The 19,721-nt window shown below is 40.3% G+C and overlaps 1 protein-coding gene across 6 annotated transcripts in view; it reads right to left on the reverse strand.

Moving 5' to 3' along the window:
- dlgap2a (discs, large (Drosophila) homolog-associated protein 2a) overlaps positions 1–19,721 on the reverse strand; it is an 874,451-nt gene that overhangs the window by 223,349 nt on the left and 631,381 nt on the right. The window contains exon 1 of one of the 6 annotated variants that reach the window (XM_080192055.1): positions 5,668–5,687. The exons of the other annotated variants lie outside the window; for them this stretch is intronic. The gene's annotated coding sequence lies outside the window, so the exon portion shown is untranslated. Of the gene's footprint in view, positions 1–5,667; positions 5,688–19,721 lie in introns of those variants that run through there. 6 annotated transcript variants of the gene reach the window in all.

Genomic DNA, 19,721 nt, shown 5'->3' on the forward strand with positions numbered 1-19,721 from the left:
TAGGGATACAGTGAAAGTATTGCTTTTTTTGCATGCAATACAGATAACACATACCATTCATAGAGTACATAGGAGAGAAGGAATGAGAGGGTGCAGAGAAAGAGCTTGCAGTCTTCCAATCTTTTGGCACCATTGTCATAGCTCAGATGTTTGTAATGTTGTGATGAGACACTCAGCTATCTCTACCCTTACTTCCTTCAGCAACCGAGGATGCCTTCCATCTGGACAGAGTGACTTTTCTACTTCGAGTCCTGCCAATATTTAAGTGCTTCATCTTTATTTTTATCCCATCCAATTTTGCTATTACTTTTTCTTTTGTTATGGCACCATGCACATCCTCTTCTTTAGTGAAGACAGATGCAAAGTACTCATCAGTAAGCTCAGCCATGCTCTCCCATAAGAACATAAGAAATAGGAGCAGGAGTAGGCCATCTAGTCCCTCGAGCCTGCCCCGCCATTCAATAAGATCATGGCTGATCTGAAGTGGCTCAGTTCCACTTTCCCGCTGTCTCCCCATAACCCTTAATCCCCTTGCCTACCAAAAACCTATCTACCCACGTCTTAAATATATTTAGCGAGGTAGCCTCCACCACTTCAATGGGCAGAGAATTCCAGAGATTCACCACCCTTTGAGTGAAGAAGTTCCTCCTCAACTCTGTTCTAAACTGCACCCCCCTTATCTTGAGGCTGTGCCCTCTAGTCCTGCTGTCCTTTCTGACAGAGAAGAACCTCTCCACCTCTACCCTATCCATCCCTTTCATCATCTTATACGTCTCAATAAGATTCCCCCTCATCCTTCTAAACTCTAACGAGTACAAGCCCAGTCTATTCAGCCTCTCCTCATAGCTCAACCCCCTAAACTCCGGTATCAGGCTAGTGAACCTCCTCTGCACTCCGTCCAAGGCCAAAATATCCTTGCGCAAGTGCGGCAACCAAAACTGCACACAGTACTCCAGCTGCGGCCTCACCAGTGCCCTGTACAGTTGCAGCAAGACCTCCCTACTTTTATATTCTATTCCCCTTGCTATGAAGGCCAGCATCCCATTTGCCTTCCTGACCACCTGCTGCACCTGTAGGCTGGGTTTTTGCGACTCATGCACAAGGACCCCCAGGTCCCTCTGCACCGTAGCATGCTGCAGTTTTTCGCCCTGTAAGTAGTAGTCCTTCCTACTATTATTCCTACCAAAGTGGATAACCTCCCCTCCACATGATCTCCTTTCTGACCCCAATTTAGCCCGACCCTTCCTTTGACTACCCTTTTAGAAGTTTACAGCATGGAAACATGGCCCTTCGGCCCAACTTGACCATGCCACCTTTTTTTTTAAACCTCTAAGCTAATCCCAATTGCCCACAATCGGCCCATATCCCTCTATACCCATTGTACCCATGTAACTATCTAAATGCTTTTTAAAAGACAAAATTGTACCCGCTTCAACTACTACCTCTGGCAACTTGTTCCAGACACTCACCACCCTCTGTATGAAAAAATTGCCCCTCTGGACACTTTTGTATCTCTCCCCTCTCACCTTAAACCTATGCCCTCTAGTTTTAAACTCCCCTACCTTTGGAAAAGAAATTGACTATCTACCTCAGCCTCCTACACTCTAGAGAAAAAAGTCCCAGTCGATCCAGCCTCTCCTTATAAGTCAATCCATCAAGTCCCGGTAGCATCCGAGTAAATCTTTTCTGCACTCTTTCTAGTTTAATAATATCCTTTCTATAATATGATGACCAGAATTGCACACAGTATTTCAAATGTGGCCTTACCATTGTCTTGTACAACTTCAACAAGACACTCCAACTCCTGTATTCAATGTTCTGACCAATGAAGCCAAGCATGCTGAATGCCTTCTTCACCACTCTGTCCACCTGTGACTCCACATTCAAGGAGCTATGAACATGTACCCCTAGATCTCTTTGTTCTGTAACTCTCTCCAACACCCTACCATTAACTGAGTTTTATTATTTATATGCTTATTAAAGACTATTATGTTCCCTTTTATGTTGAGCACTAATCTAATTTCATACTCTCTCTTATGCCTTGTGCTTCTTCAGTTCTTCCATGTATTTTTTCTGTTCGGTTTAGTTTTTAATTGAAATATGACGCTTTCATTTGTCATATGCCTTTTTTTTGCTTCATTTTAATCTAAAGACATGCATGATGCTCTAGCTTTGGATGTGCTTTCTTTCCCATGATGGAAATTGGGTATTCTTTACCTGTATTATGTCCTCTTAGAGGATGTGCATTGCTCACTTATTGTTTCATCTGACAATCTTTAAATCCAATCCACAAGAATCTTTTCAACTCACTGAAATTAACTCTACGTCTGTTCAATACTTTCCTGTCTGATTTTTTTCTTCTCCCTTTTCGTAGCTACTCCAAACCCAATGATATTGTAATCACTATTTCCACAAGATCACTGAGACTTGCTCTGCTTCATTGCCCACAACTAGATCCAGCATTGCTTCCTTCCTCACTGGGCTGGAAACATACTGACCATGAGAGTTCTCCCATACACATTTCATAAATTCCATTCCCCCACCCCCTACCCCATCGACTCCATTACATTTTATTTTCCAAGTTAATATTAGGATAATTGAGGTCTCCCATTTCACTACTCTGTAGATCTTGCCTTTTCTGAATTTCCCTCCTCTTTTTCCTTCCCATATGACCTACAATAGCATATTAATTTCTCTATTGTTCAATTCCAATCCAATATAAATTGCTTTGGAATTACATTCAAAATATATTTGAAGTCTCAAGTACGTCATCCCTCTTCAATTGCTGTAACAGTATCAATGTTGTAAACTCACATACACCTTTTTCCTTCCCTAACTTTCCTAAATACATTGTAGCCAAGAATATTAAGTGCCCATTCCTCCATCTTTAAGGCAGATCTCCATTATTTCCATCACGTTGCAGCTTTCCAACTTTATTTACCACACTCCATACTTCTACCCATATGAACTCCAAAACTATCTTAGATTACCTCACTCTTACGGTGTAAATATCCCTCCAGTACCAGTCCCTTCTCTTCCACAGCTAGTCTCAATGTCTCATGCATTTGCAGCCTTCCCTCCCGTACTATTTATCCAGCCACAGGTTAACCTGTTTACTTTTACTACTCCTTTACTCAATAGTATATGAGGCACTCGGGGGTGATCCAGAGGTTAAAACGTTTGAGATCCTTCTTCTCACAGTTCTTAAAACTCTGGGTGCAAGACTTGAATCTTTTCCTTTTCCTTCACTGTTTCTAAAATGCACTTTGACTTCTATTTCTGGCTGCTGCCCTTCCCCGCAAAAAACTTTCTGCACTTGTTTAGTGATGTATTTTACCTTGGCACCAGGAAGGCAGCATATCATGAGGCTCACATCGATGGTTGCAGCAAACCGTGTCTATTCCTTGGTCAATTCCCCTCAGATGGCAATATTTCCACACGCAGTGATGCCCCCTGTGCAGGTATTTGCCTCTAAGTATCTGCATGAGATCTAAGAGATGCTTAACCTTCCATAAAACTGGCAGTGAGTCCAAAGCTTGAACTTGACTTTTGAGCAGCTGAAGGCTTTTCCTGCACACAGGTGTACCTTATGTCAGATATAGGGATGGTCAATAAATGCTGCTTAGCCAGCGACATTCACATCCCATGAACAAATAAAGAAGTTTTAGCTTTTATTAATAATAATTATTTAGTTATTTCTGTATTTTTATTTAATGTAACTTAGTTAATGTTGGTATCCTAGAATCATAGAATCCTTACGGTGCAGAAGGAGGCCATTTGGCCAATTAAGCACGCACCAACAACAATCCCACTTGGGCCCTATCCCCATAACCCCATATATTTATGCTACCAATCTTCCTGACACTAATGGTCAATTTAGCATGGCAAATCAACTTAACCTCTACTTAATAAATTTATATTATTAAATATAATTAATTAATCTGATTGTTAAAATATTTATGTTTTACTCTTGACTCTTGGTTTGAATTACTTATCCCTACTTGTTTCCTCTACACTGGATTTCCATTCACATCAAATTTCTGTTTAAAGGAAGAGCAGTAGATGTAGTATATATGGACTTCAGCAAGGCGTTCGATAAGGTCCCCCATGCAAGGCTTATTGAGAAAGTGAGGGGGCATGGGATCCAAGGAGACATTGCCTTCTGTGGGCCAGCCAGTTCTGGATCCACAAAGCAAAGAGTGGTTGTAGATGGATCTTTTTCTGCATGGTGATTGGTCAACAGTGGAGTGCCCCAGGGATCTGTTCTGGGACCCTTGCTCTTTGTGATTTTTTATAAATGACCTGGATAAAGGAAGTGGAGGGATGGGTTGGTAAGTTTGCCGATGACACAAAGGTTGGAGGTGTTGTGGATAGTATAGAGGGATGTCAGAAGTTGCAACGAGACATAGATAGGATGCAAGACTGGGCAGAGAAGTGGCAGATGGACTTCAACTCAGATAAGTACGTGGTGATTCATTTTGGCAGGTTAAACGGGATGACGGAATATAATATCAAGGGTAAGACTCTTGGTAGTGTGGAAGATCAGAAGCATCTTGAGGTCCGGGTTCATAGGACGCTCAAATCAGCTTCGCAGGCAGAGAATGTGGTTAAGAAGGTGTATGGTGTACTGGCCTTCATCAATCGAGGAACTGAGTTTAGAATTCAGGAGATAATGCTACAGCTGTGTAAGACCCTGGTCGGACCCCACTTGGAGTACTGTGCTCAGTTCTGGTCCCCTCATTACAAGGAGGATGTGGAAGCCATAGAAAGGGTGCAGAGGAGGTTTACAAGGATGTTGCCTGGATTAGGTAGCATGCCTTATGGGGAGAGCTCAGTCTTTTCTCCTTAGAGAGACAAAGGATGAGAGGCGACCTGATAGAGGTGTATAAGATGTTGAGAGGATTAATCGAGGCTTTTTTCCAGGGTTGAAATGGCTGCCAGAAGAGAACACAGGTTTAAGGTGATGGGGAGTAGGTACAGAGGAGATGTCAGGGGTAAGTTTTTCACTCAGAGGGTGATGGGTGCGTGGAATCAGCGGCTGGCAGTGCTTGGGGAGGCGGATTCGATAGGGTCTTTTTTAGAGACTTTTGGATAAGTGCAAGGAACTTAGTAAGATAGAGGGTTATAGGTAAACCTAGTAGGTAGGGACATGTTCGGCGCAGCTTGTGGACCGAAGGGCCTGTTTGTGCTGTAGTTTTTCTATGTTCTGTGTTCTAAAGTGTTCACTCTGTTTGCAATTTGTTCCAATTCACCAAGCTCTACGCACTAGCTGTGGTAATAAAAGTTATTGACTCCAATCTCACCATTGTTACACATATTGTAATAATTGTTCATCCCAGTAATTAGCATTTGTATCTTGGGTACTTCACCCCTCACATATCATCTGTAGCCATTGTGCAGTCAGAAGCCTGTGCAAAAGCCAAACTGGTTTTTAATGCTCCCTATGCTAAATTAAGAAAGGGCCCCAACATAACATCAAAAACAAATAAATAATTCAAAATCTAGTGCCAGAAACACACAAGATAACAAAACACCATTAAAGCACTTACAACACAAAACAACACTCACTCCCTCATGCTGAATAATCACAAATTTTACCACAAGAAGCTGCTGAATAAACACTTCAAATAGTAACACAACAACACAATAACAACAAAACAAACTTACCACAGATCAAAATAGTACTGCAACAGAAACAGCACAGGAAATACTACCTGCAGAAACAGAACAGATTCAGGACAACACAGAAAAAAATACCAGGAACCTCAAAGGAACAGCACAGTTTAACACTTGGATAGCAGTGGGTTAAATGCATGAAGTAAACAATGGAAAGATTAGGCCACCATGATCAATTGTCATGTCCTGCAACAACAATTACTCCTGATATTCCATTCTATAGCACCCACATTCTTCTCAATACTCAACTAATTTTGCAAAGTTCTATTAAAAAAAAGTTAGACATTTCTGGTTAGAGTGCATTAATTTTTCACTTGACACAATTTTAAAATGTTGTTGTATCCTGGATCATGTGATTTCTCAAAATCAATTCTGAAAAATAAAACTGCATTTGTCTTTTGTAAAATATTACCATCTTGACTTTAGACACTCCTCCATTTACAGTGCATCATGCCAACTGAAAAAGCCAACAGGTGATATTCTTCTAAATGTTGGCCACTGCATCTTCATGACCAGTAACTGTTGACATGGGGGGAGATTGAAAGTGAGGTCAAAGGGCAGACCAGACCCTAATACTGTATTGTATAATTTTAAAATATAAAACCTAGAATCTCTATAGTGCAGAAAGAAGCCATTCGGCCTATCAGGTCTGCACTGACTCTCGGAAAGAATGTCTCATCTCAGGCCCCCCCACCGCCTTATTCCTGTAACGCCATGCATGGCTAATCCACCTAACCTACACATCTTTGGACACTAAGAGGCATTTAGTATGGACAATCCACCTAACCTGCACGTCTTTGAACACTAAGGGGCAATTTAGCATGGCTAATCCACCAAATCTGCACATCTTTGGACACTAAGGGGCAATTTAGCATGGTTAATCCACCAAATCTGCATATCTTTGGACAGTAAGGGACAATTTAGCATGGCCAATCCACCTAACTTGCACATCTTTGGACTACTGGAAGAAACTAAAGCACCTGGAGGAAACCCACGTAGACGCATGGAGAATGTGCAAATTCCACAAAGACAGATAGTCACCCAAGACTGGAGAGTGAACCCTGGTCACTGGCACTTTAAGGCAGCCACCCTGCAATATGTTGGCCAACAATCCAATTGTGGAAACCACCACTTCTGAAAATTGGGTGCAGATAGCTGAAGCCAATGGCACGTCATTTATTGCAGAGCTACGGGGAGAGATTAAAGGAGTGAGGCAATTTGGGTAGCACTTTCAAAGAGCCAGCACAATGGGCCAAATGGCCTTCTTTAATGCTGTATGGTTCTATCATTTCATCTGAGTGTCTTGTCGGGGTGAGAGCTGTGCAGATTATTTTTAATGTTAACTGCATGCTTTCCTTCAATGTTCATTAATGACTGTTCAAGGCCACTATTGGCTGACATTGTGGTTCTGCTTCACTGAGCGAGCCACGTCAGAGAGTTATATAAAACGGCTGACCCATTTTATCCAGTGAGGTCAGTTCATTGGCATGCAGATGCATATTGCATCCTGGCAACAGCAGCTTTGCAGGTTGCACTATTTCTTTCACCATGTCACTGGTTACAGCCTTGAATGTTTACTTTGAATGCTCACCTTTTCAAACAGAGCCTAAACACATTGAGGATGAGAGGACCGGTCAGGCAGGATGCGAGGCCAGAATAGTTGCTGTTGAAGTATAAAGCCATGAAATTTTAAAACAACTCAGGACGGCATGGTGGTACAATGGTTAACACATTCCCAGCTTGGGTGACTGACTGTGTGGAGTTTGCACATTCTCGCCATCTCTGTGTGGGTTTCCTCCAGGTGCGCTGGTTTCCTCTCATATTCCAAACATATAAGGGCTAGGTGAACTTTGCAAGCTAGGGCTTGCAAAATCTCACTAACTAATCTCACTAATACATACCTCTTTAACCTCACATTGTCTGTAACTAAGATGTGATTACCTGTAAAAACTCGCATTCCAACTATTAACTTGTAAATTGAATGTGTGTCTTTACATGCCCTGTTTGTGAACTCAAATCCTCATTCACCTGATGAAAGAGCAGTGCTCTGAAAGCTAGTGCTGCCAAATAAACCTGTTGGACTTTAATCTGGTGTTGTGAGACTTCTTATTATGCTTACTGTAGTCCAACTCTGGCATCTCCACATCTTAGGCGAATTTGCCGTGGTAAATTGCCCAATAGCATCCCAGGGTGTGTAAATTAGAGGGATTAGTGGGCTGGAGAATTCCAAAGATTCACAACATGTTAAATAAAGAAGCTCCTCATAATCTCAGTCCTAAATGGCTGACACCCTGTTCTGAGATTACACCCCCCTATGCTCGATTCTCCAGACTGGGGAAACAACCTCTCAGTGTCTACCCTATTAATGCTCTTCAGGTTAGATCCCCTCTCAGTCTCCTGAATCTCAAAGAAGATAGGTCCATTTACACAACTTCACATCATAGGAATATCCTCTCATCCCAGAAACCATTTTACTGAATGTTTACTGTATTGCCTCCAAGGCTGTATATCTAAGATATGGAGACCAAAAGTCTGCAAAGGTGTGGTTTCATCAAAACAGGTGTGTTCTTGTACTCCATTTCCATTGCAATAAAGGGCAATATGTCTTCCTAATTTCTTGCTGTACCTGCATATTAATTTTGTGTTACTTATGAGTACTCATAAGTCTCTCTGAACATTAACATTTACAAGTTTCATGCCTTTTAAAAAGTTCTGTTTTTCTATCCCCACTACAAAGTGAATAACCTTACTATTCCTAACATTATACTCCATTTACCATCTTCTTGCCCACTCAACTAGTATCTCTTTGTAGCCTCCTTGTGTCCTCCTCACAGATTACATTCCCATCTCGATCTGTATCATGAAGAAACATAGGTCCATTACTCTCAGTCTCTTTATCACCTAAATCATTAATATAGATTGTAGCGAGGGCCTGGCGCTGATCAGGCAGCATTCCACTAGTCATAGTCATATTCTGATCACAGGGAAGTCATAGCCAGGAAGAAGTTTTTCATAACGTCTTAATGAAGATGTGATTATTTTAAATGACTTAGCTGCTGCTTTAATAGAAATGGAGGCCATTTGTTCGCTTCTCCGCTGGACGCAGAATGAGCCATTCATTGGGTGTGACTGCTTTGACCCGGGGGATGGGTGGATGGGACAGGAAGGGGTTGCCGTAAGTGAAAGACTTCAGAAGAAATTGGATTTGCACAGTACCCTGTGTCCAGGGGTTTTGCAGGCAATTCTGAATCTGTTAGATGGCTCGTAGACACAATGGGTGGAATTTGCCGCACACCCTTCATGGCATGTTTGCGGTGATGGCAGACCGCCATTGGCCGAAGATCCTTGAAATGGGTTTTCTAACCATTTTACCATGGAAGAAACCAGGTTAAAATGTTAAAATGTTATGAACCAGAGATTGAGGAATTACAAGTGTAAATTATGCCCAGTAAATCTTTTATATTAATTAATTATATTATAGACAGCACTGGGCAGGAATCTAGCCCTGCCCACAAAACTAACAGCATCCCTCATCAACCTGATTACCATGTTTCTGCTAACCATGCCTCTTTGAAGATCTTTGAGGTGAATCTTAAAATAAAGCTGTTTCAGGTGCTGAGACACAAATAGGTACTTTTAAATGTTTAAAATCTTAATAAATATTTAATTTACTGATTACTGAAACTGACAACTGTACATCAGTAAAACTGGTAAATGGGTCTGTGTAGTTTTTTTTAAAGTAAATTTTAGTTCATAAATTGGGTTACTGAATAATGGCTAGTGGACTAGGCACTCTGATCAAAATGCTTATCTTGTTGTGTCAATTTTTTGTTTTATGGCTGAAGTTACCATTAAAATATACTAAGGATTATTCTTGAAAGTAAATTTTATCTTCTAAAATACGGTCCAATTGCTTAGAGGAAGATGTTATCTCTGATGAAATACAAATTTGTTTAAGCCAAAATTAAGCAAAAGTTTCAATCTGGGTAAGAGTGCAAGTTTGGGTACAATTCGTCAATTGTTCCCTAAACAGAAACACTGCTCCCAGAAGCAGGTTCTGAAAAGTTCACATGGGGGAGGATGATCAGTTGGTCTACTGGTCAACCTCTGGACAAGAAAGAAATCCTGGAACAAACTATCAAACCTTTCTTATAAGAACAAAGCAAAAATAAATACCAGTGAAAACTGAAGTTTGAGCTTAGGCAAAAGAAGCAAGAAGCACCCAGGTCAACCTACTTGAATAAGAAAACCAAAACAGACCTAGAAAAAGCCTTGCTCTCATTCAGTGACAATATTCGCTGAAAGAAAGTGTTACTTAACCTTTTAACCAACATAATTGTGTGTGGCTTTTGTATTCTTCATTAGAGAGGAGAGACTAGTTAACTTGAAGAAAGATTAAATTGATTTTAACTTAATTTGTGCAATCTATTCACTTACTGTAAAATGCAGTAACATAATGATCTATATCTGGCCTTATCTTATTCAAACATTAATCACTTCACTTTTTGAAAGACTGGCAAAGTGCATGAAAGAACATTTGCAGAGGTTTGTAGTATTCAGTCTTAAGATGTATAGTGAGGGACTCTCATTGTTATGCCTCCAAATCGTGTCATCATATGTCTAAATTCTGGATAAGTAAAAGCAATCCCAAGTCACAAAGTACATGGAGTTTGCTAATGCAAATACCAGTTATGCTTAATCTGGCATAATATCAAAACCAAACAGTAAATTCATAAGCCCAGTTCATAGAGTCACAGAGGTTTATAGCATGGAAACAGGCCCTTTGGCCCAACTTGTCCATGCTGCCCTTATTTTTTTTAAACCCCTAAGGTACTCCCAATTGTCCACATTTGGCCCATATCTCTCTACAACCATTGTATCCATGTAACTATCTAAATGATTTTTAAAAGATAAAATTGTACCAGCCTCTACTACTACCTCTGGCAACTTGTTCCAGATACTCACCAGCCTATGTGTGAAAAAATTGCCCCTCTGGAAACATTTGTATCTCTCCCCTCTCACCTTAAACCTATGCCCTCTAGTTTTAGACTCCCCTACCTTTGGGAAAAGATATTGACTGTTTACCTTGTCTATGTCCCTCATTATCTTACAGTCCTCTATAAGGTCACCCCTCAGCCTCCTACGCTCCAGAGAAAGAAATCCCAGTCTATTCAGCCTCTTCTTATCACTCAATCCATCAAGTCCCTGGAGCATCCTAGTAAATCTTTTCTGCATTCTTTCTAGTTTAATAATATCCTTCCTATAATAAGGTGACCAGTATTGCACACAGTGTTCCAAGTATGGCCTTACCAATGTCTTGTACAACTTCAACAGGATGTCCCAACTCCTGTATTCCATGTTCTGACCGATGAAACCACGCATGCCAAATGCCTTCTTCACCACTCTGTCCACCTGTGATTCCACTTTCAAGGAGCTATGAACATGTACCCCTAGGTCTCTTTGTTCTGTAACTCTCCCCAGTGCCCTACCACTAACTGAGTAAGTCCTGCCTTGGTTTGATCCACCAAAATGCATCACCTCACATTTATCTAAATTAAACTCCTTCTGCCATTCGTGAGCCACTGGCCCAATTGATCAAGATCCCGCTGCAATTGGAGATAATCTTCCTATTGTCCACCATTCCACCATGGTGTCATCTGCAAACTTATTAACTATGTCCCCTATATTCTCATCCAAATCATTAATATAAATGACAAATAACAGTGGGTCCGGCACTGATCCCGAAGGCACAACGCTGGTCACAGGCCTCCAGTTTGAAAAACAATTCTCCACAACCACCCTCTGGCTTCTGTCAAGAAGGTAATTTTGTATCCATTTAGATACCTCACGCTGGATCCTGAGATTTAACTATACGCAACAACCTACCATGCAGTACCTTGTCAAATGCCTTGTTAAAGTCCATGTAGACAACATCAACTGCACTGCCCTCATCTACCTTCTTGGTTACCCCTTCAAAAAACTCAATCAAATTTGTGAGACATTATTTTCCACTCACAAAGCCATGCTGACTGTCCCTAATCAGTCCTTGCATCTCTAAATGCCTGTAAATCCTATCTCTCAAAATACCTTCCAACAATTTACCCACCACAGATGTGAGGCCCACTGGCCTGTAGTTCCCAGGCTTTTCCCTGTAGCCCTTTTTAAACAAAGGCACAACATTTGCCACTCTCCAATCTTCAGGCACCTCACCGTGACTATCGATGATTCAAATATCTCGGCTAGGGGACCCACAATTTCCTCCCTAGCCCCCCACAATGTTCTGGGATATACCTCATTAGGTCCCAGGAATTTCTGTACCTTGATGCGCTTTAAGACTTCCAGCCTCTCCCTCTCTGTAATATGTACACTCCTAAAGACATTAATATTTAATTCCCCAAGTCCCCTAACATCATGCTTTTCTCAACAGAAATAATGATGAGAAATTCTAGTCATTTAGGATCTTACCCATCTCGGATTCGCACATAGATGACCTTGTTGATCCTTAAGAGGCCCTATTCTCTCCCTTGTTACTCTTTTGCCCTTTATGTATTTGTAAATGTTCTAATAATATTGAAGCATTTTACAGAGATAACCACTGCAAGTTGCATGCAATCATGAAGGCTGCATGATTACATTTTTGGTGCAAATAAATGTGATAAACTTTCCTTAACTCGATGATTTTTGTCGAAGGAAATAAATATTAATACAAAAGATAGGGTTTTTTTTGGAACCGCCTTTTTGGAGTGATAATGCCCCTTTAATATGTCACAACACGGAAAGTGACAGGATATGCTTCTTTTCTGTGAGGACCGATCTATAAACTAAATGGAGAGTGTATCCCAAGAGTTGAGCAAAGAAAATACTGGAAGCTTTGTGGGGCAAGAAGGGAGGGAGAGTGGGAGGAATACTTTCAGACAGTGGTGGGCAACCTCTGGGCCAGATGCCACATGCAGCCCACCTGAGTTCTGAGTGCGGCCCAAAATACATTTTGCTGCTCTGGGATAGGTTTGACACATTCTGTTGATGTCCGTCTGTGTAGTTTGTTTTTGACAGTAATGTGATTTCTCTACTTGAAGGTGAGACTGCGTATAAATTGTAACAGAGGCTATGTTGACGTGCCTGCCTTGTAGGACTGATGCTGAGGTCCGTCTCCAGAGTTCATGGGATCATTCATCATATCTTGCCTCATGGTGGACGGACATGGACAGCAGTCTAAGACATGTACCCTTAAAGGCACATTTACATCATGACAGCAACTGTGCCCAACCTTCTACCAACAAGCAGGGCAAATTTATCACCATATGGTGCTGACTGCAGCAGTCTCAGGCTTAGTTTCTGACCCAGTGATCGAGCTAGCTGCAAATCACAGAAGTGGGATTAAATTGTTTGAAGTGATATACATGTAAAGCAAGGGCAAGCAACGTGCTGATTGCACACAACATTGATTCCCACGGCATCCAGGTGTTAATATTTCTCTTGTTTTTAAAGATAACAGTTCTATTAATATAAATGAATCAGCATTTTTAAAAATGTTATGCAATATTTTGTGTATTAAATATATCTAATCTTATTCATGAAGTCTCATTTAGGGAACAAGCCTGATTCCAATCTTGTGACCCATTGGGATGAAGGAAAGCCAGAGGCCACTCATTTGCCTAGATTGCCTAGCACAGCTTTAGAAGGACCCAAATGTGGCTGACTATTGTCTGAAGTTTGACTGGGAAATGGGATCAATCAGAAGATAAGAACACCAAATTCCAGCAGGCATTGAACAGAACAGATTTGGATTTTGCTTTGAGAAGTTCAGGCTCATCCACTATTTCATTTATTTATTAGTGGGACTTGGGTGTTGCTGGCTAGCTAGCATTTATTGCCCATCCCTAGATGCCCTCGAATTGAATCACTTGCTAGGGTAGTTGAGAGTAAACCACATTTCTGTGGTCCTGGAGTCACATGTATGCCAGACCATGTACGGATGGCAGATTTCATTCTCTAAAAGATATTAGTGAACCGGATGGGTTTTTCCCGACAATCGACAATGACTTCACGGTCATCAGTAGCTTCTTACTTCCAGATATATTTAATTAAATTCAAATTCCACCATCGCCATGGTGGGATTCAAACCAGGATCCCCAGAACATTAGTTGAGTTACTGGATTAATAGTCTAGTAATAATAGCACCAGACATCAATCTTTTCAATTTTCTGCAATCCAGGCAGTACATTAACATGGTTTTAGACATCCAATCCAAAGTGGTGATGGAGGCATAATGCTGGGTATAAATGAGGTCTTTTCATATGCTATGAAACTTTCTGACCATTCACACCAGCAGGATCTTCCAGTCCCACTGACAGTGCACTCCCGTCATTAGCTTTCCAGGAGCGTGGGGTGCATTCAATGGGAAATCCTATTGACAGCAGCAGGACAAGAAGATTCCATTGCTGGCAAACAGCACACCATCTTCTGCTACAAGAAACACAGGCATGGAAGCCTGAAAATCGCACTCAGTTTCTCCTTGGGATAACGTATAAATGAAGAAAATGAAGGGGCCAAGGATTGAACTTGGTTCCCTTCCTCTTTCTTGCGGCACACCATAGTTAACCATGGTGCATTTTGACAACACCCCAGTGGCCACTTTTTTGCTTTATTTTGTTTACATTCCAATCGATTCTGATGATTCTTATGGCTGGAATATTTCCACTTGATTGTTTCGTCCACCAGCAAACTAGAAGTGAAGGAAGCAATATATCAACTTGTGCATTCTACTGACAACTTGTATTGTTTATGATGTCCAAAATGGAATATTGGGAGGTCACAGATTACTTGGGGAGATCAGTGGCTGGAGCAACATTAGCCAGGGGGGAGAGGAGTCTCACATTGAAGCTCAAGAACTGATTCAAGAGAGTATGCAATTGAATATTTGTCTGGAAAACCAAAAATGATTAATTAGCCAAAGAATTAATCTCCACTAATGAAGAAAAATGCCTCTAAATATGGAAGGTTCTGCCTTTAAATTGCTTTTATAGACAAAAAAGTCATTCAGCTTTTATTTTTAAAGATCAGCACAAGTGTCAAAGTATCTGGATTTCGTCTTCCAGCCATTTCTCAACTATTATCAACTGTTTGCCTAAAAACATGCCGCTTGTGTTTTTCAATAAATAATTTCTATACACATATTCCTTCATGGGATGTGGGCATCACCGGCAAGACCACCATTTGTTGCCCATCCCTAATTGCCCTGGAGTGACTTGCTAGGCCATGTCAGAGGGCAGTTAAGAAGCAATCACATCACTGTGGCTCTGGAATCACACGCAGGTCAGGACAGATAAGGATGGATGGCAGATTTCCTTCCCTAAAGGATATGAGTGAAGCAGATGATAGTGGTCATGGTCACCATTACTGAGATTAGCTTTATATTCCAGGTTTAATCATTGGATTTAAAATTCACCAGCTGCAGTGGTGGGATTTGAACCCATGTTTTTAGAGCATGAGCCTGGGTCTCTGGATTACTAGTCCAATGACATTTCCACTCTAGCAGCATGAATTTATTTAAGTTCACGAGGGGTTTTGATAATCAAATTATGAAGGAGTTGGAGATAAGGCTCATAAATGTAAAATTGTCACTAAGAAATCCAATGAAGAATTCAGGAGAAATCTAGTTAGTGAGGAAGCGATTAAATTGTGGAACTTGCTACCACTGGAGTAGTTGAAAATAAATGGGGAAAAAGGGAAAGTTAGATAACTGTCTGGAGAAAGGAACAAATGGATATGCCAATAGCGTTGGATGAATAGCATGGGGAGGAAACTCACGCGGCTACACATAACGATACAGACCAGATGGGTCAAATAACTTGTCTCTGCACTGAATGTTCAACTTAATTCTATGTAACTGGAAGTATTTCCTTAGTTAAATCCCCTGGGAAGTTAAAAAAAAGTACCATAAAATTCTGTTAAATTAATGTTAAAATGCTTCAATCTAAGTAACCTGCACAACATATGATCAGCTTGATTCAGATTGCTTTGATTTAATCATTGCAATAATACAAAATGAATATTTAGCCTATTAAGCCTATTCCACATGCAGTTTATGTGCAATATCACAAACTCTCATTTCCACTTATTAATCCGTAAGAACATAAGAAGGTACAGAGTCATTATTCTCTGATTGAGAATCGAGTCCAGGTTTCAGCAGAGTTAACACCACACCCTGATCAGAGTTGCCTAAAGTAAGATAAATAAGAGACGGAGTTATGGAATGAGTTCTGGTTTTTAAATATCACATCACTTGGAATCTTCCAAAAAAAAAACTACTATATGATGATCATTAGACTTATTAGAAATATTAAAAAAATGAACTTTTGCTTTAAAGGTTAATGCCCGCATCCCATTTCGAGATGTTTTACAAACCTAGCTGTTTGGTTCAGCAGTTCCTGATTGGTTGGAAACTGTTCCTTACTGCGAGTGAACCTAATGTAATCTATAGCTAAAATGAGTGGATTAAACATCCATATTTAAAATAAGAATCATGAAAAATATCCATTGTTTGTTAAACTGAGGGGTTAGGCCAAGTGAGTTGAACTTTGGAAATGCTTCTATTTACATAAAATTATGTACAATGTACAGCACAGAAACAGGCTCTTTGGCCGAGCTGGCGTGTGCTGGTGTTTCTGCTCCACATAGGCCTCTTCCTCAACTCTCCTTCATTAAAAACTGACCAAGTGTGATGGTCTACAGTGCAAGATATCGACAAGATCAACAAAACTTAAGATGAGTATAATAATGATTAAATGACACATTCTTCAGGTTTTAAAATCATGGACTTTGTACCAGGCAGGAAGGACTAACTGAAATGTAATCTAACCATGACACTGATTCTATATGTTATTGTGAAGAACATAGTCACAGAATATGATAAGAAGCTTTTCTATTAATATTGCTTTTCTGGTGGACTTGTCAGAATGTTTTAAATCTCTCCTTGTTGTTGTATCTTCTTTTCACATAATAAAACATTTATGCCTCTGTGGTTGATTTTGCAAATAAATAAATCTAGATCACGCTAAGAATGAAAATTATGCTTTTGTCACTTTAAGATCTTGTGCTATATTTTCCAAAAGAATTTTAACAAACTAATTTCCATTCTTCACAAAACAGAATAAGTTTGCTAACGAAACTCCAAATTAGCTGCAAACAGTTTGTAAATACAAAGTTATTTTTATTCCTCTCTCCGGTAGCATGGTAGAGAGCAGTGATGTTGCCTTTGAACATACACCCTGTAGAGGAATGCGCTGCAGGGCATCCCATTCACACAGTCACTGAAGCTCAAATGGACCATACTGGCAGTGTGGAGATGGCACATGTTCTGACAATAGTACAGCATGAAGAATCTATAAGCTGGGCAGATGCCAATGGATATGTTTGTGTATCCTCATCATGACTGATTCAGTTACTGCACTTTGCGTGGGCATTTGAGATACAAAGTAATCGGGGATTGCATGTTCTCAGGGGAGTTGGGATTAAGAAAGATAGCACTGCAATTACATACCCAAAGAAAAAGTATAATTTTGGTTAATTTCATTTCATGGCTGTTAAGAAAATATGCAAAGTTACTTTGCTACTTAAAGTCATATTCTTCCCTCTTTTGGATCACTTCACGCCAACAAACCATTGCTGGATCATGAGAATGGACTTCCAAATTACTCCTGAGCTTTTCACCAAGAACTTTTTCTCAGCTGACCATTAGGTGTGAGGTAGAGCAACATAGTGACTTGCCTGTCCTGATTTTCCCTATCTTTGGGAGGAGCAACTTGTCTCCATTAGGAATTTTTGCTGTTAATAAAACCTCATCATGAGTTGACTTTCAGGTAAGTTCATGTTCCATCATAATTTCTCAGAGGATTGAAGTTTCAAACGTAAACTGTATCTTCAATGTTATTTAAAAATTTTATTTCCAACTCAGGTGGATTTGCAATTGTACATGCCATTTTTACTACCCCAAGTGGGCAACAGTACCATCTCTCCTGCCAACACAAGCTGACCACTACACACATTTCTGCAAATGGATATGTTAGCAGCAAATGTAGACTGGATAAAAACATTGCAAAGTAAAGTCACACCTTTCCAAGATTATTGTTAACAAAACGATATATATATTACTGTGAATAAACTCAAATCCTTACCTTAATCTGAAGTTGGAGATCTGGAACTCCAGTTTCTGATGAGTCTCCTGCCTGTTATGCAGGTGCCAGCTAGGAAATGGCTACAGCTGAGCAATTCAGGGTTTACAATACTTCAAGCCAGGGACCAGTCCTGTATACCCGTGCAGAAGCAAGAAAGAATAAATGATGTCGAAAGCAGGTCAGGTGACCTGAGCCAGAGTGTCATTACTGAGGTGCCAAGGAGCAGGATAGGTCCCAGAGAAAGTCCCATTTAGGGAAAATGACAGAGGTCAGAGAGAGGTTCCAGGAGTCAAATAAAAAGAAATGAACAGAGGAACAGTCTTTGACTTAAGGAGGGAGCTACAAGGAGAAAACTGGAAAGAAAGTAGACTTGAGAGAAAGCCTGAAGATCTGAGGAGGCAGCCGAAAGTTGCTGATTCCTTACTGCAAGTTTTTTTGAGCAGTGGTGTTCTGGTTGGTGTGGCCAAAGATCTGAAATTGAGCTTGGAATATGAAGCATGGGTGCACTTGGAGATCCAGGGTAAATAAATCTTAGAAGGTGAGTTTGAAACCCTGGAGGTGGATCCTTGTTGAAGCTGTCCCAGTGGGGGTAATGTTTGAACGGAGCTTTAAGGTAAAATTGTCAAATGTGGTGATTGAAAAACCTCAAGAGAAAGGAAATCTTTCAGTGAGACTGGTTGGCTCACAAACGGGTGGGTGGTTTGATAAAAATTCCATGGAATCCACTTTGATCGCATCTATCATTTAGTTTGGAGTGTGATGTGTCTGACCACAAATTTCATATTACCCTCAACATTAGAGTCTGAGATAGATATTTAAACTGTTTTATCTTTCTGAAGTTTTATGTATCTGTGAATATGTTGCTGAGGTGAAGGAATAGTGAATATTTGAATAATTCTGCTCTGTTTGTATTGATTTTTTTCCAACTGCTTTAGTGCAATATTTATTAGCTTAACAAATATTTTCTTCTTTGTGCTAAAAGTTCATCAGCAGACTCCTGTGAATTTGTTCAGTAAATTTCTTCCATGATTTCTAAATACAAAGTTAGGATCTATCAAGCCACGTTTCAGTTTGGGACCAAACTTGTCTAGTATTACAACCAGCTGGGATTGTAACAGTTACAGATCTGTGCAAGAGAAAACAGTGGGTTTTATTTAATTTTACATTAAAAAACTGAGGCAGTGTGGTGAATAGCAAATTGTTTCAGGTATCGGTGCATGAGCTGCCAGGGTTTGTCTGCAACAGAACTGAAACTGTGCCACATAAAAATCGCTAAAGGAAATTACCGAGGTGAAAATGGGTTTTGTACTTTATTCTGAATAAAATAGCCCTTTTCCACTCTCGAGGATTAATAATTTAATTTTGCTCTTCAGTTTCAATTCTCATTAGGATTGCTGAGAGTTTGATTTTTTTTCTTAAAAAATGACTGCGAAACTAAATGGAGAGGGTATCAGACTGAGATCAGAGGAATCTGTAGAGTTCTGATTTCTATCACTCACAATAGTTTTACAGAATGAAATGTTACAATTGCACATGCACCGTATTGGCAGCCAGGTAACAAGGCACCTCAGTTACGCTCAGGAGGGTGATGTTCACACTGCATAATGTTAAATAAGGTTGCACTGGACTCGTGTGAAACGCATGGGCTTGTATGAAATGTAACAATGGCAGCTGCCATCAAATATACAAAATTTTCTTACGCATTGTACCACAGCTTGAAATTTTACAGCATTAAAGATTGTCCTTGCTGTTCAAAAAGTGCACTAAGTAAATGTTTCAATTAATGACTAGGCTAAAACATTAGCACAAGATTGAGATCTCTGCAACAAAGATAGAATCTCCTTCAATTTCAGCTTCCTGTGATGGCCA

The sequence above is a fragment of the Carcharhinus amblyrhynchos genome, chromosome 7 (assembly GCF_965287045.1).
Source record: "Carcharhinus amblyrhynchos chromosome 7, sCarAmb.v2.hapA, whole genome shotgun sequence".
NCBI lineage: Eukaryota > Metazoa > Chordata > Chondrichthyes > Carcharhiniformes > Carcharhinidae > Carcharhinus > Carcharhinus amblyrhynchos.